This window comes from Sorex araneus, chromosome 6 (assembly GCF_027595985.1).
Source record: "Sorex araneus isolate mSorAra2 chromosome 6, mSorAra2.pri, whole genome shotgun sequence".
In the NCBI taxonomy this organism is placed as follows: Eukaryota; Metazoa; Chordata; class Mammalia; order Eulipotyphla; family Soricidae; genus Sorex; species Sorex araneus.
In genome coordinates, this window is record NC_073307.1 from 118,263,393 (window position 1) to 118,279,147 (window position 15,755).

The following is a 15,755-nucleotide window of genomic DNA, read 5'->3' on the forward strand; positions in this document are numbered from 1 at the left end:
CTCTTAATCTATGAGGCTTTTAAAAGTGTAAGAGAAAAGTATCTTCAGGTCCTTTGGCCTACCACCTATGGTGCTCCCAAATGTGCATTCAAGAAGATATGCTCAAAAGTGTACAGATAATACAGTTGTGATCTGGTAAGAGTTGAAAAAACTTGAGCCATAACTTTTCCCGTACTGTTTCATGAAAATGAAATACTCCATTGGTTCAATAAAAAGCAAGTGCAACTAAATAAAACGGTCCTGACCTCCCACCAGAAAGGAACCTCTTGTTGCCAGAGAAAAAGTTAACCCTATTCCATCCAACTTGTGGAACGTGTAGGAAGCTTGTGGGTTTGTCTCAAAAAAAAAGAGAAGACCCAATAGGTATCAGGCCCATCTATCTGAGTGGCAAGGAACACCGGGAGGACAGAGACTGGAGAAGGCACCTAAAACTGAATGTTGAGTTCCAAGGTGACTGTGCAGGGTGACAAGGCTGCAGAGACCTGATCTCTGCCAGAGAGGGCAGGGTAAAGCTGACCTCAGTATGTGGGGTCTGCAAAACTAGGGAGGAAGCCCTGGAGCAAATGGAAGTGCAGGAGAGAATAAGGCACTGGTCCTGCAAATCCCAGTCTGAACAGGAGTGAAGCAGGGGGTCTCTTGTGGCTCACCCCACCGGGAACACTAGCGGTCCCAAGTGGATAGGCCTGGAGAGGGGATACAGAAGCTGCAAATCAGGGCTCAGCTACCAAGTGGTGTAGAGACTTCTCAGGAGGGTTTGGGTGGAAAGAGGCAGACAGGTGAACTGTTCAAAGTAGAAACCTGGGGTGCCTACCCAGACCGGGCATCTAGGCCCCGCCAGCCTGGGGCTGGCGTTCCTGCATCAGTGCCCAGAGAGGAACCCTGGCAGCCTCTGGCCCGAGGCGGGGTGTCGGCAGTAGGTGCACCGCCAGATTTCCTCTGCCTCCCCTTTCCTCCTGCAGTCTGCACCCCATGCTGCTGTGTCCCGCTGACGCCTGCAACCAGCAGTTTTCCCCAAGCCGGAAAGATAGACAAGTGGAAACAGGAAGCCCGGGAGAAGGCGAGAGAAAGCAAAGACTGAGCTGCACTGTCCGAGTCCTCCCCGGGGCCACGGCCTCCAGGGGCCGGTTCGGCCTTCCCCCCGGGGGAATCCTGGAGCCCGATCGGAGCTGAGTGGCCCAGGCCCGCCAAGCCCGTGCCTGCGGGCCTGGGGACGAGGTGCTGAGTGCGCAGGCTAATTATACATGTGGCATTTGGGCAGCCGACTGTCCAGTGACACCTTACCTTATGAGGAAACGTCAACCCCAGCAACTGTTCAAAACAAAATGCCATCGCGGGATCAGCTTCGCCAGCTCTTGGCGGGTTCGGGATTGCTTTTCCCACAGCCCGTCGCACTTCGCGCAAGAATGTGGCCTGGGGAGGCTAGCTGTGGGCGGGCGGACCGGCGGGAGGGGGGGCCGTGGGGGGAACAGGCAGGGCGGTCCTGTCAGGTGTCCGCCTGTCCCCCCGCGCCAAGGAGCAGCTCGCGGACGCGACCACTTGACCTTTTTATTCACCAAGCCCACCCCCTAGAAATAGACTGGGCGGGGCTGGGTCTGTCCTCCCTGGGACCCGGGGGTGGGAGTACGGGGGTGGGGGGGGTGGACCTGGGCGTGTGACTATAAAGGGCAGCGGAGAGGAGACCCCGGGAGAGACAGAGGGGGGCACCCTCGCTGCCCCGCTCCGCTGGAGGACCCGACTGGGCCGCCGGGCCGCAAGTCCCCAGCCCGGCGGCGGGAGTGCGGGGCGCGCCCGGGACGCGGACGTCATGCGAGCGCCCCGCTGACAGCGCGCCGCGAGGTCTGAGCCCAGCCCCGCGCGCCGGGGCCACCCCGGGGCCGCCACTTCAAGCGCGGCCCGCGGACGGGGTCACGCCACGGCAGCGGCCGGGGCCAGCCCACGCCTCGTCGCCCAGCCCTTCCAGCACGGCCGGCCGCTCAGTTCGACTCGCTCCCCCGCCCCCCCCCCCGCCCCGCAACCCCCCAAACGGGGCACAGTCGTTCGTCGCTGCCAGTCCGCGCCAACAAACGTTTTCCAAACTTGATGCGCCTCAAAGAGCTTTTTAATAAAACTGCCAGCACGCCGGGCAACAGCCACCGTCTATCTGCTCCCCACACACACACCAATTCTTGCTTCTTTTTTTTTTTCTTTTTTTTCTTTTTCTTTTTTTTTTTTTTTATTTTAATCTCCGAGCTCCGCGGAGCGCCCGGGAAAGCGCCGGGGGAAAGGAGCTAATCAGTCCCCCGCAGCCCGGGCCGCTCCTCGCGGCGCCCGAGCACCGCCCGGCAGCGGCCCTCGCACCGGCCCTCGCCCCGGCCCCTGCCCGCCTCCGCCCGGCCCTTTAAGGGAGAAACGGAAAGCGGTTCCCGCGGGAGCTGCCCGGCTCCGACTGGGCCCCGGGCCGGGTGGCAGCACCGCCCCCGGGCCTGGGCCGAGCCCCGGGGAGGGCGGCTCGGGGCCGGTCGGTGGAGCGGGTGGCGGGCGGCGGGGCCCGGGCAGGGTGCCGAGAAGGACGCAGGGCGCCCGCCGGGCTCGGGGGCGCGGGGGTGGGCGAGGGAGGACGCGCCGCCGGCGACCGTGCGCCCGGCCCGCACCCGGCGGGGCTGCCGCGCCGAGCACCGCGTCGGCGGCCGCGCACTCACGCCCCCGCCGGGCCCCCGCGCCGCTGCCCGCGCGTGCGGGACGGAAAGCACCGCCGCTGCTGAGCACTGAGCCTTCCGGGCGGTCTCCAGGAGGTCCGCTGTGCTTCTGCCTAAAACGATCATTTAAAAACAGAAGAAGCAGAAGAAGTCCGCTCCGAGACTAGGGAGAGGAAGAGGGGGCGCGGAGAGGATTGGAGGACCCCGCGCGCGAGGCGTCCCGGGAAAGTTGCGGCAGAGGGGCGGCGGGGTGAGGGAGGGCAGAGGGAGCGAGCGGGGTTTCTGGCCACCCGGGTTTTCTTGCTCCACTCCTGCTGGGAAACTTCACCCCGGCCGTGAGCGCGCCGGGAAGCCTCCTCGCGCGCCCTCGCTCTCTTCCTTCTCCCTCGTTCCCTCTAGTCTATCTGTCTGTCTGTCTGTCTGTCTCTATTTTCTCCCCCCCACCCCCGCCCTCGACCAGCGTCAACCCCACAAATAGCCAAAACTTTCCAAACCCAAATGGGGGTGGGGTGGGGGTAGCCAGCAGCCCGGCGGGTCCTCCCCCCCACCTCCCGCACCCCCGAGCCTGGCTAACACTAAAGCGCTCCAGAGAGGAGGGGGGGGGGGCAGAGGGAGAAAGAAAAAAAAAATCGGCGGCATCTCAAGTCCAGTCACACGGCGAAATCAACCCAACACTTTTCAAGAAAACAAAATATTCGCTGGGAAACTTACTTTGCATTTAGTCTCTATTCTTTGGGGGGATGCGGTTTAGGTCGGCTCGAAAGGAAAGCTCGTTTTGTCCAGGTTGGATATTGTCTACTTATGGATCAGCCCTTGGGTGAGGGTTTATTTTAATTTATGGCTTATGCATTCTTTTAAGGTCGATCTACATGACCTCCGGCTACAACTAAGACGGCCGAGGAGGGCACTCCAGTCGTCAGTCGGCCAAACCCACAATTAAAACCGCCCTCCCCCTAGTCTTGGTGTGACTAGGGCTCTCCCGGGGCAGGCTGGCTGGCTGCCGCCCTCTCTCTCCCTCCCCTCCCTCTCCTCCCTCCCTCCCTCCCTCCCTTATTCTCTCTCTCTCTCTCTCTCTCTCTCTCTCTCTCTCTCTCTCTCTCTCTCTCTCTCTCTCTCTCTCTCTCTTCTCCCTCTTCCTCTCTCTTCTCTCCGCTCTCTCCTCTCTCTCCCCCGCGTTTCTCTGCTCCCTCTTTCTTTCCGCCTTCCCTCGGATGACGGGGAGGGAAGATGTGCTATCGGTTCGAAAGTTTCGGTATAACTTTCTCTAAACATAAACCTGCCGCGATAACGAGATGCCGCGCTCACAAAGCCCTCGGGATGCTGCCCTCTGGTGGGGACCGAGGGCACGTCCGCGCCGCGGTCCCATCGGAAGCCTGGGGAGCGGAGCACACGGGCCGGTGCCTGCACAGAAAGGAGTGAGAGAGCGCGGGGGCAGAGGGAGGGAGGGAGAGAGAGGGAGAGAGAGAGGGAGAGAGGGAGAGAGAGAGAGAGAGACTATAGCGGCGCACAAGCTTCCTTCATCACGCACTGGCAGAAACTTCAATGAAATACCTACCTCAAACTTCACGGAGACTTACAAATTCTCTAAGCCACCTGCCTTCTCTTTTTCACATCATTCCCAGTTACACAGATTAGAGTATCTATTCGGGGAGGCGGAGGAGGAGGAATGAGGAGGGCCGAGAGGGCGGACAGATTTCCGGACGAATACTTAGGATGGCGATAACAGCTTTCTGTTGTCAAAGGTTGCGTTGTCCGTCTGTCTCTCTCTCTCTCTCTCTCCCCCTTCCCCTCTTGCCCGAGTGTCCTACGCACAGTTCATCTACAGCTACAACATGTGTTTTCTCGGAGTGCATTTGGAGGGGTGGGGGGTGGAGAGGGGGAGGGAGGTGGCGAGAAGACCCGGAGCCCGCCACGCAGATCTGTCACCGCCTCCGGAACGAGGCACAACTCTGCGCGCGAGGGGGACGCATCCCGGGGAGCCGCGCGTCCACCGCGAGCGCCGGGCGCTCGGGCCCCTTTCTCAGCCTCCTCCCCCCGCCCGCCCGCCCCCCCCCCACCCCGCCGCGCGCCCTCCTCCCGCTCCTCCTCCCCCCCCACTCCTCTCCCCTCCGCTGCCCGGGACGGAACCCCGCCCGGCTCCCGGCACCCCGCGCTGCGCTCGGGTCCCCCCCCCAACACACACACACTCCGCCTCCCCCGTTCCCGCCGCCGCCGCCTCCCGCGTCCCCCCGCGCCGAGCCGGCCCCCTCGGTCCCGCGCGCTCTCCCGGCCGCCCGGAAGGGCAGGAGCGGAAAGGCTCGGGGCTCCCGGCCCCCCGGCCCCCTGCGCCTCCCCAACAGGTAGCCGGCCGGGAGCGGTGGCGCGGCCGCCCTCGCTCGCCCGCTCGCTCCGTCCCGGTTACCTGGGAGGGCTCCTGGGTGGTGCCGCACGGGCGGGCTCCGGGTGCGCTGCGCCGCGGGAGTCAGTGGCATTAAAGAAAAGGGAAAGATACAAATAAAGAAGAAAGGAGGGGGGGTTGGGGGGGTTAAGGAAGGGGAGTGGGTGCGAGGTCACTGAGCGCGGCCCCGGGCGGCCAAGGGAGCGGAACCCCCCAGCGCCCAGGCCGGCGGAGCCCGTTAACTCAAGTCTGCGGGGGTGTCCCGCCCCGGGCGCGGGGGCGGGCGTGGGGGAGGGGAGCGCTGACCCGCAGAAGTTTTGCCGCCCGGGTGCGGCGAGGTGAGCGCCGAGCGGGGTGATTAGGGGCTTTCCCCCCACCCCCTCCCCCTTGAAACAAGTGAAGGCGATGGTTAGTGCTGTCAATCTTGGCAATCAGTGTGAGCGGCCATGTCGTAAGTATTCAAAGCATTTCCCGTCGTGCAACATCAGAAAGTGAGTGGCCAGGGCATTGATCTGTGCGAGGGAGAGGAGGCCGGGCTCCCCTCCCAGACAACACAGGCAAGATGAGACAAGAGGCGAGGGAGGCGGCGAGCCAGGCTGGGGAGCCGGGAGGGAGGGGGAGGGCCGGGGGAAGGAGAAGGAGGGGAGAGCGGGAGGCAAAGGCAGGAGAGAGCGAGGGAGAGAGGGAGGGAGAGAGGAGAGAGAGAGAGAGAGAGAGAGAGAGAGAGAGAGAGAGAGAGAGGCGAGTGCAGAGGTGGGGGCTGAAGAAAGCGCCTGGAAGACCGAGGGAAGCGACTCCAAGGAGAAAACTGCGAGGGGGTGATGAAGAAGAGGCAGAGTTGGGGGTCAGAGTAGGGGGCGCGGTGACAAGTATTCGGCGGGAGAGAGCCAGCCTAGGGAGCAAAGTGCTCTCCAATCTGGGACTGCGGGGAGAAGGGGAAGGTAAAATGAAGTGGGCAGAAAGGTGGACCGCTGTAAGAAGTAAGGATCTGGAGAGGACAGAACTGGGAGGGAGGAAATGGAAGGAAAAGTTCTGTGGACAGTGAAGGAAAGGGCTGGATGTTGAGAAGTACTGGGGTGTCTTGAACTAAACCCCTAAAAGCAAGTCAAGGGAGGTGAAGAGAAGGGTAAGGAGAGTAGCCCAAGAAGCCCGGGAAGAAGGAAAGTAGGATGAATATTAGAATAAACGATGAGAAGGATGATAGAAAATGAAAGATGGGAGGTGAAAAAAGAGTTCAGTAAGATGCAGGAAACAGAACAGTAGACCGTGCAGCTTAGTAGAATCTCAGTAAACTGGGGAAAACTTTGAAAGAAGGAAAAGAACTTGAAAGCAAAGAGAATAAGCAACCAGCATTGTTTTATATAGCAATGTGAGAGTAGTATGGACTAAAAGGGGTCTGTAGGCTAAATTATTAACAGGATTTGTACAAACTATCAAAGAAAAATGATGGTACTTTTAAAGCAATAAATAAAACATATCCACCTTTATTGTACGAATAACTGTGCTACTTAAAATTGATGTGTCTTGTCCAAGTCTGTAGATGAAATGATTTGGGGAAACAATTTCAACAGGAATGACATCGAAGTTGTAGGAAATGAAGAGTTTAGTCTCTTTGGAGAGTGTGCAAAAATGTGTAACTCAGATGTAGCAAAGTAAATAAAAGACTCCCCCCCCCCCAATAACCTATATAAAGTAAATTTTTTCTCTGATGCCTGTGTAGACAGCTTGAAGATAACAGAATAGCCTAAAGGAGAAGAGATCTCCTTTATCTCACTGAGATCTCTATCTCTCTGAGGGGGGTAAAAAAAGCTGGGGAGGGGAGGCATGTGGGGATAGCCATAGTGTCAGGTAAGAGAGACACAGAATAAAAGGCAGGGAAGAGTGTAAAGTAACACGCAACCAGTCTTGACAGCAGCAAACACAGAGCCAACTAGAGTCTGTGTGTGAGGTCAGACTAGTCTTGCTTAATATAGGCCCAAAGAGAGACTAGATTGAGAAGCTGAGGTCAGTGAGGGTCCAGACTGCCACAGAGCTGCATCACAAGCTGTGCAAGAGGTTCTAACAACCCAGCATCACCTGTAGGGACCTGGGAGGGACAGAGGACAAAGTCTCTACTGTCTTCAGAGGATGGCTACTCTGAGACAGTTCAGAAACAGGAACTTCCTGGAAAGAGATAGGAACCAGAAGCAAAGCAAGATGAATGCTGACTAGAAAATCCAAAATCCTCCTGGCAATCACAAGTTGCCAGTTTGAGGGCGACCTGTCACAGATGAACCAGAGGCAATAGAGTCGAGTCCTTGGTGTACCAACTTCGAAGTCTAGCTGCCAGAGAGGATGAACCAAGCTGAGATGTCAATCATATATTAGCTTCCTTAAGTAGAATCCATGTCTAGTTTCATAAAAACTTCAGACAAGCCAAGGAAAGGGACAGAAATAAGGTTAGGACAGGCTTCTGGGGTGGAAGGGCAGTAGAATAGGTAGATGACTCTTCCCCAGAGGGAACGGGAGGCTTGAAGATCGGGAACTCCGGAGCTGTAAAAGTAAAGTGACTTGAAGACTATGGTGTGAAAGGAGAGCTGGTCCCCAACGAGAAATTTGTCGCCTATCTAGAGCCACTTTAAGGACTGGGAACTCAGCCTGGAAGCGCCAGCACTAGAGGCCTCGCCTCGGAAGAGAACGGGCTCCCGCCAGGCTGCACCTTCGGCCCAGGTTGGCAGCCCTTGACTATTCCCCTTGATCTCTGACACCCAAGGAGCAGGTCTAGAGAGTGTTTATAACCTCGACAGGGGCCAGATCTCTTCTAATTTTTGTTTGTTTTTATCTTTTGTTTTGCTTCTGTTTTTTGGCGTGAGTGATTATGGCCCGGCCCAGTGCTCGAAGGTTCCAGAGATTCACACTCTTCTTCTGGCCGCCTGCTCTGGAACGCGTCGCAGGCACCGAAAAGCGTCTCCAAAACCTAAAGAGGTCAAAAAGCCGAACGACCTGCCCCCCCCCACCCCGCCGCTCCCTCCTCCACCCCAAGAGCTGCAGAGTTGGGGCCAAGGAAAGAAGGGGTGTTGCTCAGTCCCAAAGTTTCTGGGATGAGGCGCAGCCACTAAGAGGCGAGACATCCGGGACGGACGCGACTAGGCGCCTCGGAGTTGCTGCGACAAGTGCGACTTGTCAAGTACCCGAGCGCCCATCCCTTTAAGTCACCAGCACCTGGGGATCTGGGAGGGTTAAGGCTGAGCCTCTGGACCAGAAACAGGCCGCCCGACGGCTTGATCAGAATCCCTGGCCGCTAAGGCCCTGATGCTGGACCGCGGGGCACGGCCCTGAGGGAAGAGCCGGGAACCCTCTCTAGATGCTATCCCCCTAACTGATCCCCAAGTAGATCAATAAGGCGCAAGTCCGAGCCCGCCACGACACTGATCCCTAGAAGGAGAGGAAAGTTTGGGGTCTTGGGGCCGCCGTTCAGGTCAGGCTAGGGGTGACACGTGGCCTCGAGAGCGGAGGTGCGCGCTAAGGGTTCGCTTCCCAGCCTGGGGCGCGACGATACAGTGCCAGGGCGAGGCCCAGGGCGCCAGAGATGGGGCAGCGCCGCGCTCCACACCCGGTCCGCACTGGTCTGCGGGGCTCATAGGAGCCCGGGGAGGACCCGAGGGCACCCAGACCCCACGGTTGTGGGGGGGGGAGCGGGGGGCAGAGCTGGAGGGTCCAATTCCCCTGGGACCCGAGCCCAGCCCGAAGCAAGAACCTGGAGCTCTGAGCTAGGGCAACGAGGAGGGAGGGTGGGAAGAGCGACGGGGCGCTGACTTACCTGCCCGCGGCTGTCCTTGCCTCTGTGCTGTCCCGGCGTCCCGGCGCACGGCGGCCAGCCAGGGGGACTCGGCTTTGCTAAGTTTGGCCTCGCACCTCTGGAGAAGAGGCGCGAACCGGCAAAGGCTAGGCGCGCGCGGTTCCTGGAGAGAGGTCCCCCTGAACTTGGGAAGGGCAACGCAAGGAAATCCGCTGGAGAGGTTAATATTTAAAGCACCCACGCAAAAATCCGAACGACTGTTAAAACCTCGAATGCTCGCTTTGAAAGTCGCCTTGCACCAGCCCCAGCCGGCGGACAATTTCAGGTCGACGTGACTTCATCCCCAAGTGGCTAAGTTCACTAGGAAGAACTCTTTATAAGCTACTGCGTAACAGAAATACCTTTAGCTCCCAAACACGGGGAAGGAGAACTTTTACTGAAACGAAGAATCAGTGAAAGAGGATCAAAGCCCAAAGGGAAGAAGTTGAAAACTTTAATTACAGCATGGAGAAAAGTTTTAGCAATTGGTTTCTTACACAGGGATAACAAACATAGCAACACGCCGGCAGCCCGCCGCACTCGATCTAAGTTTGGTGTAACCAAATAACCCAAACTCCCAAAGAACAGTACCCTTGGGACTCTGCCTCAAAGAGGTTGGAACTGTTGTTTCAACCACAAAAGAAAAGGGAAAAAAAACTTGGAATAATATTCATAACCCTCTGCCTACTCTAAGACGTCATTTTGCAAAACGACAAGGAATTGTCCCTCGACTTCAAATGGATGGAGAATAACATTCAATTTCATTTGAATCTGCGCGTCATCCTGTTGGGAAGCCCAGAGCGGTGGGGACAGTAGCAGCAGCAGCAGCTCCGCCACAAAGGAGGTGGGGGAAAGTGGTAAAATGCATGAACTTTCTTTTTTTTTTTCCAAAGAAAAATAGAGATAAATCAAAAATAACTTTTACAGACATGCCTTTTCTGGCTTCAGAAAGTTAATTTTAAAATGTGCTTCTGCTGTCTCAGGTGCAAAGCCAAGGCTAGCAGGGGAGTGCGTGGCTGGAATCTGCATGCTGATAAGAGAAGGCTCATGTACTTACAGTGACAGAGGGCAGGCTGCGGGAGAAAAGCTGTTTGTGTTAGCCTGCGAGTTACCCAGGGCTGCAGTGAGAGCAGAAGGGAGGAGTGGGAGTGCCAGTCTGCGTACACCTTCACCGCGTCTCATTACATCTGCCAGCCTCTCTCTCCCTCTCTCTTTCATTTCCACATTCCCTTTGTTCCTGAAAAAAAAAATCTACACGTCACATCAGAGTCCCCAGATGCAGTCTACACCAAAGAAAAAAAATGAATAATTCAATCAAACTGTGCATAGTCTCTAAGGCAATAAATCTATTGCACTTAAAGAAACGAAGGGTAATTACCACCATGGAATTAGAATAAGGCCAAAGACCCGGGATGTCGTTGAGTCTCTGGGTAAACTCCCCAGTCAAATAAAGTTTCATTTATTTAATCCTTTTGACATCTCAGATGGAAAGTCAGTCAAAGATTTTTAACTTATTTTAGAAGGGCAATCACTTCTTTTTAACCACATTTTAGAAAGTAGAGAGGGAAAGGGGGGAGAAAATGCCCAGGACAGCTACCCTACTCAGAAGGCTTCCCAAAAGCAGCAGCCTAGAGCGGGGTGCACACGCAAACCGAGATAATGTATCCGTGGAGCCTGTCCAGGGTCCACTTCTCTCTCCCACTCCACCCTCCTCCACTCCCCTGTAATCATCCGAGCTTCGTCCTCCACTCTCAGCCGCCACCGCAGCTCTGCGTGAGGGCAGCTGGCATTTGGGAGCCTTACCTGCAGCCTGGAGACCTAAGAGAAGTCGCGCTTCCCCGCCAACACCCCACGCCATCCCTATGCACCCCTCCAAAGTCCCGTCACCATCTACTTCTTCCATCAGCCTGAGAGAAACTGTAAACGGGATTTTTTTTTTCCCTCCCCAGGATTGAATGGAAGCTCTGTACTGTACCGACTTCTGGATTTGCCCTGGATTGAGTTTAGGGAATGTCTGGAAAGGAAAAAGGGAGAGAAAAGGGGGGAGGGAGGGGGCCAGCTCGAGCCTTGTCCAAGTCAGCGAGAAGGCTGCGCTGGGCAGGAAAGCGCCTATGGGAGAATCAGCTAGGATGCAGACCGGCTATGGAAATCTCAGTTCTAGGAACCGTGTCCTTTCGCCGGAGGTAAGACTGTGTGATGACTGTCACACGTTTATTCTTTCCCTGTCTGTGTGTCTCTCTTCCGCACCCTAAGACCCCTCCCCCCTCGGCTCAGCCGGCACGAACCGGGGAGAAGGGCTTTATTCTCCACTCATAAATTGCGGGTGTCATTGAAACCAGATTAGCTAATCTACCGCTGGCGGCAACCACCAGACTCTCGGTTCCCCGTGCGGGGTGCGCACCGGCCGCCGCATCTCCGACGGGCTGCAGAGCTGTCGGGACCCCCCAGCCCGCTGGCTCTGCTGCGGGGAAACCTAGGGCTCAGGTGTTTCGGGGAACGGCTTGCGGCGTCCCAAACGGGCTCCCCCGAAGGTTTGCACCCCATCCCCACCATGCGCAGCCTAAGGGCGCGCGCACGAGCACACACACACACACACACAATTGCACACATGCATACACACACGCTCACGCACGCGCGCGCGCGCGCACACACATACACACACACACACACAGACACACATACACATTCGACCGGTTCTGCCGAACTCCTCATCTAAACTCTAGTCCCTTCAAACAGTTAATTAAGCCCGCGCGGGAGCAGCGGGCAAACTAGACTGGTACGTGGATGAACGGCGAGGATGCCAGGCAGCCGGCAGCCCGAGCTTTGTTTACGTGCCTAAGTCGCCCCCTAGAGGTCGAGGGCCAGACTGCACGCGGCTCCCGGCCGTCTCCTAGGAGAGGAGCCCGCCCGGCTCGGGCTGCAAGAGCCCGGGCGACCGCCCCGGAGCACTGCAGAAAGGCAGCCTGGGGAGGACTCTTTGCCCACTGAAACTGGCCGCGTCGGGCACGGCCGGCCCGCGGGTCCTGAGCAAAGGGAAGTGAGACTCGGAAGTGCCCTCGCTCGGACTGAAAGCAGTAGTCGGGGAACGCGGGGAAGGAACGATCTCCGGGGGGAATAAAAAAAAAAAAAAGTGCTTCAACTCCGGGCCAAAGAGTCTGCAAGCCCCAGCAAAGACGGGCGATAAGCGTTGCTGCCCAGAAACCTTCAAGCGCCAACTCGGGAATCGGGGTGCGGGGAAACGGGGCCCACAGCTTCGGAGATGCGTGGCGTGCGCTCAGGTCCCGCCAGAGGACCGGGTTCGCTTTGGCAGCGACCTTAGCCAACAGTGCCCTCTGCTCTCCTCCCCGACTCCTCTCCCGCTGCTCTCCCATCCTCGGGGGGACTGGAGACAAAGGGACTCGGGTCAAGGCCAGATCCATCCAAGATCTCAAACCGGGAGTGGACTCCCAGTTTCAGGGTGTGGGCTCCCAGACCAGAGCTGTGCGCAGGAGAGGGACACCCAGGCCAGGCCACTCAGCAGCCCGCCACGAGAACTGGACACTTTCTCTGTTAGAGGTCGCCCATTTCTCAGGAAATCAACCCTTCCGACGATCGGACAGTGGACTCCGAACACTTCAAAGGATTGTTAATTACCTCAGCAATGTTCAGCTTTCTCCCCCGCCCCCACCTCTCACCCCCGACGATCACTACCCTTTCTTGCAGGCCATTCTTCTGCTTTTCCCCTCTTGCATTATTGTTACTGGTTTAAGACACCCCCCCCCGCCCCCCAGCTAAACCCTGAAATAACTTGTGGTTGTTCTTTGTCGTGTCAGAACTGTGACTCCAAGGCCTAGGGCTGTCTGCAAAGCCACTCCCAGTTCATCCTCCTGGGTTGTCTCCCTCATTTTCCTGTTACTTGGGTGCATCGACTATGTTTAAATCTAAAGCTGTAAGAAAGGACAAGGAAAGTCATCTGGTTTATCTTAAGAAAAAAAGACACTCAGGAACTATTCTGTGTTATGTGAGACCATAAATAACCCCTTCCTAGCTCCAACTAGGGCCTCTCAATATTTTGGTCAGCGAAATAATAACAAAACAACAACAGCAACTATCAAAATAGTAATTATCCCCACAATAATGATTCTTACAGACACCAAACCCCAGCAATCCAGTGCTAATAATGGACAGCAGGGACTAGCTTCCCAATGAGAAGAAGCAACAGGCCCCAGAGCCAAACCCCAGTCCCCCGGATCGTACCACTGTCTAGAAAATTAACACTGGCTTGCTCTTCCACTCATGCGGAAAGCTGAGTGTTATTGAATACAGTAGTGAATTTTCCCAGGGAATCCCAATTATAGAAACACCTGTGCTAAGTAACGCTATTCTAATCCACTATGAAAACCTTAAGTATGTAATAGCCCTCAAATCATCTCATTTCTTAGTGGCAGCGGGGGTGGGCCAATCTCATGGAAGTACATTAGACTTGCATAGTGCCCCCAGAGCTTTATCTCAGAGGGGCCTTGGTCTTACCATGCATAATCCTGGTAGTTCATCTTCTCTTAAACGGATGCAATGCACACATGAAGTCTAATGTGACTGGCAGAAACTACCCCTGGGTAGAAACCTCATTTAAAGAAAACTCAAATCAAAGGCCAATGACTACAAAAAAATTAAACACGTGGCACATGTGCAGTCAGACACCAATTCTATGATCTTTAAATCAAAACCCTAACATGGAAAAGTTGTCACAAACAATTCTGAAAATGCCTCACTTGACTATAAATAGACCGGAATGGAAAAACATAGTGAAATCGAACCACTGTAAAAAGGAATGTGATAGAAGCCAGAAAAGTATAAACCTTTTACCAATTCCCCCACCCAAAATACTTCAAACCTAATATTTTAAAATGCCAAATCTAATATTTTTGAAATGATATCTGAAAAACAATTGTTAAAGTAATGGTTGTTTTATATAGCTTGAGACTGCCAAACCCAATGCCACTAAAAGGTCCAAATGAAAAGCTAAGTTTTGTTCAGTCATCCAAATGTTTATCTAACATTGATGCATAAAATTATTTTTTCTAACTACAAGTAATCTGAATGATAACAAATATGTGCTTGAGTATCACAAAAACCACAGGCAGGAAAACTATGATAGTTTTAGGATAATTCAAACAGGAACAAACTTTTTTCACTATGTATCCCTCTACATAGCATCCTTTTGAGTTATTAAGTTCTCTTTCCATCAAATAATACCGATAAACTAGTAGTGGTCCTTCATCTGTACTTCTCTCAAAGAAACACATCACTTGAGGTTCCAAATTCATTAAGATGATGATTGTTCTATTCACTTTACATTTTAGTCATGCTAAAAACGTTTGATAAATCATATTGTTTTAATCTAACGCCTAAAGAAGGGCAAGCAAAGGGCACAAAAATCATGCCGTAAAACTGCTCTCTAATAAATATCAAACAATAAAACATTCACTAATATTACTTTTCTTTAAAAGTTTGTTAATTTACCTCAGAAATAATGTGTGTGGATTGTTATGTCTGCATTGTACTTTGTAATGAATTTGGCTCAAATCTCTAATTTTAAAATGTGTTAATTGAAATTTTTCTTCTAAATCGCATATTCTTGACTTTTTTTTAATTTCTAGAGGATTTCTTTTATGTGTATGTGTTTTAAAGCATCAAAATATTACACTAAAGACCTTTGCTTGTTTTTCACATTTTTGTTCACATTTTAATATTTATGGAATTCCTACTATGTGCAAATCAGTTCATTAAATACGTGTTAACTAAGGATCTCTCTTTTGTACTTCCATGATTAATAGGTATTATTTAAAAACATATTGCACATACATTGAGAATTTATTTTTATCAAATGTGCCAGCTAAAGTATTCTGCTATATATCAGTATGTTCGATAATTACATATAGTGCTAATTTATTTTATTTGGCATAAGCTAAATTACCAGAAATGTTTCATTAACCAACAAACTATCTATGTAGCTAAAAATTCTTCTGTCTTATGAAAAAAATCTAAAAAGTCTTTGTTTTAAAACAAACCCGTAGTTATAGAGCAATTTCAAATAACACATTTTACTTTTAAATAAATTTTAAAAGAAATTTCAAACCATATCCTCAAATAATTCTTTAATATCATTGTGATTCAAGATTACTCTATAATTTGCTAATAAGTTTCTATTTCTTGATACATATCATAGTCATAAATATAAGGTAATGATATAGTTCATCTAAAGTCAATTAAACAAATAAAAGCTAAAAAATATAACTCAATGTTCTAAGTATCTGGATATTTGCTGTTATTTAAATAACTCTTTGGATTTTACTAAATTTTAAATTTTTCATCAGGATGTTTTGTATTGAATTTGAGTATTCTGTCTTAAAGACAGGAGAGAGGGGAAGACAGAAAATCTGCAACAGTGATCATGGTCATGCTAATTCACACGTGTTTAAGACAATAATCAATTAAAAGCTTCACTTACTCACACAAAGTTCTAGAATAGTAAGCTTCCAGAGAAAATATCTAAACTCAAGAGCTCAATACAAAAATCTCTTTAATTGTATACAATATGTTATCAACCTACTTTCAAAGTTGATGAAGTTTAGTACTAAACTGAATATTAAGCAAATAAGTGTTAACTATGTTCACTAGAATTAGCATATTTCAGATTATAGTTTATAAATTTTTAAGAGCATCAGCATCATGATATGGTTGCCATAGTAACTGCAACAATATGTCATTTCAATTAATTTTATATGCAGTGATAAGGCCTAGTTCTACATCACTTCGAGTTTGAAAAGCAAAGACTGAAAAGCAGATATAAATAGCAAATAGTGAGTTTCCAATTTGTATTAGTTTAGAAATTTACAGATACAAA

At 52.6% G+C, this 15,755-nt stretch overlaps 1 protein-coding gene and 1 long non-coding RNA gene across 6 annotated transcripts in view; one reads left to right on the plus strand and one right to left on the minus strand.

Annotated features, from left to right (window-relative positions):
* The window catches only part of SOX6 (SRY-box transcription factor 6), a 650,955-nt gene extending 649,556 nt beyond the window's left edge, over positions 1-1,399 (minus strand). For all 4 annotated transcript variants that reach the window (XM_055142871.1, XM_004613574.2, XM_055142870.1 and 1 more), the window contains exon 1: positions 1,282-1,399. The gene's annotated coding sequence lies outside the window, so the exon portion shown is untranslated. The remainder of the gene's footprint in view (positions 1-1,281) is intronic.
* Positions 1,400-10,807: 9,408 nt separating this feature from the next.
* Positions 10,808-15,755, plus strand: part of LOC129405544 (uncharacterized) — a 46,709-nt gene continuing 41,761 nt past the window's right edge. For both annotated transcript variants that reach the window (XR_008630635.1, XR_008630636.1), the window contains exon 1: positions 10,808-11,052. This is a non-coding gene — a long non-coding RNA (uncharacterized LOC129405544). The remainder of the gene's footprint in view (positions 11,053-15,755) is intronic.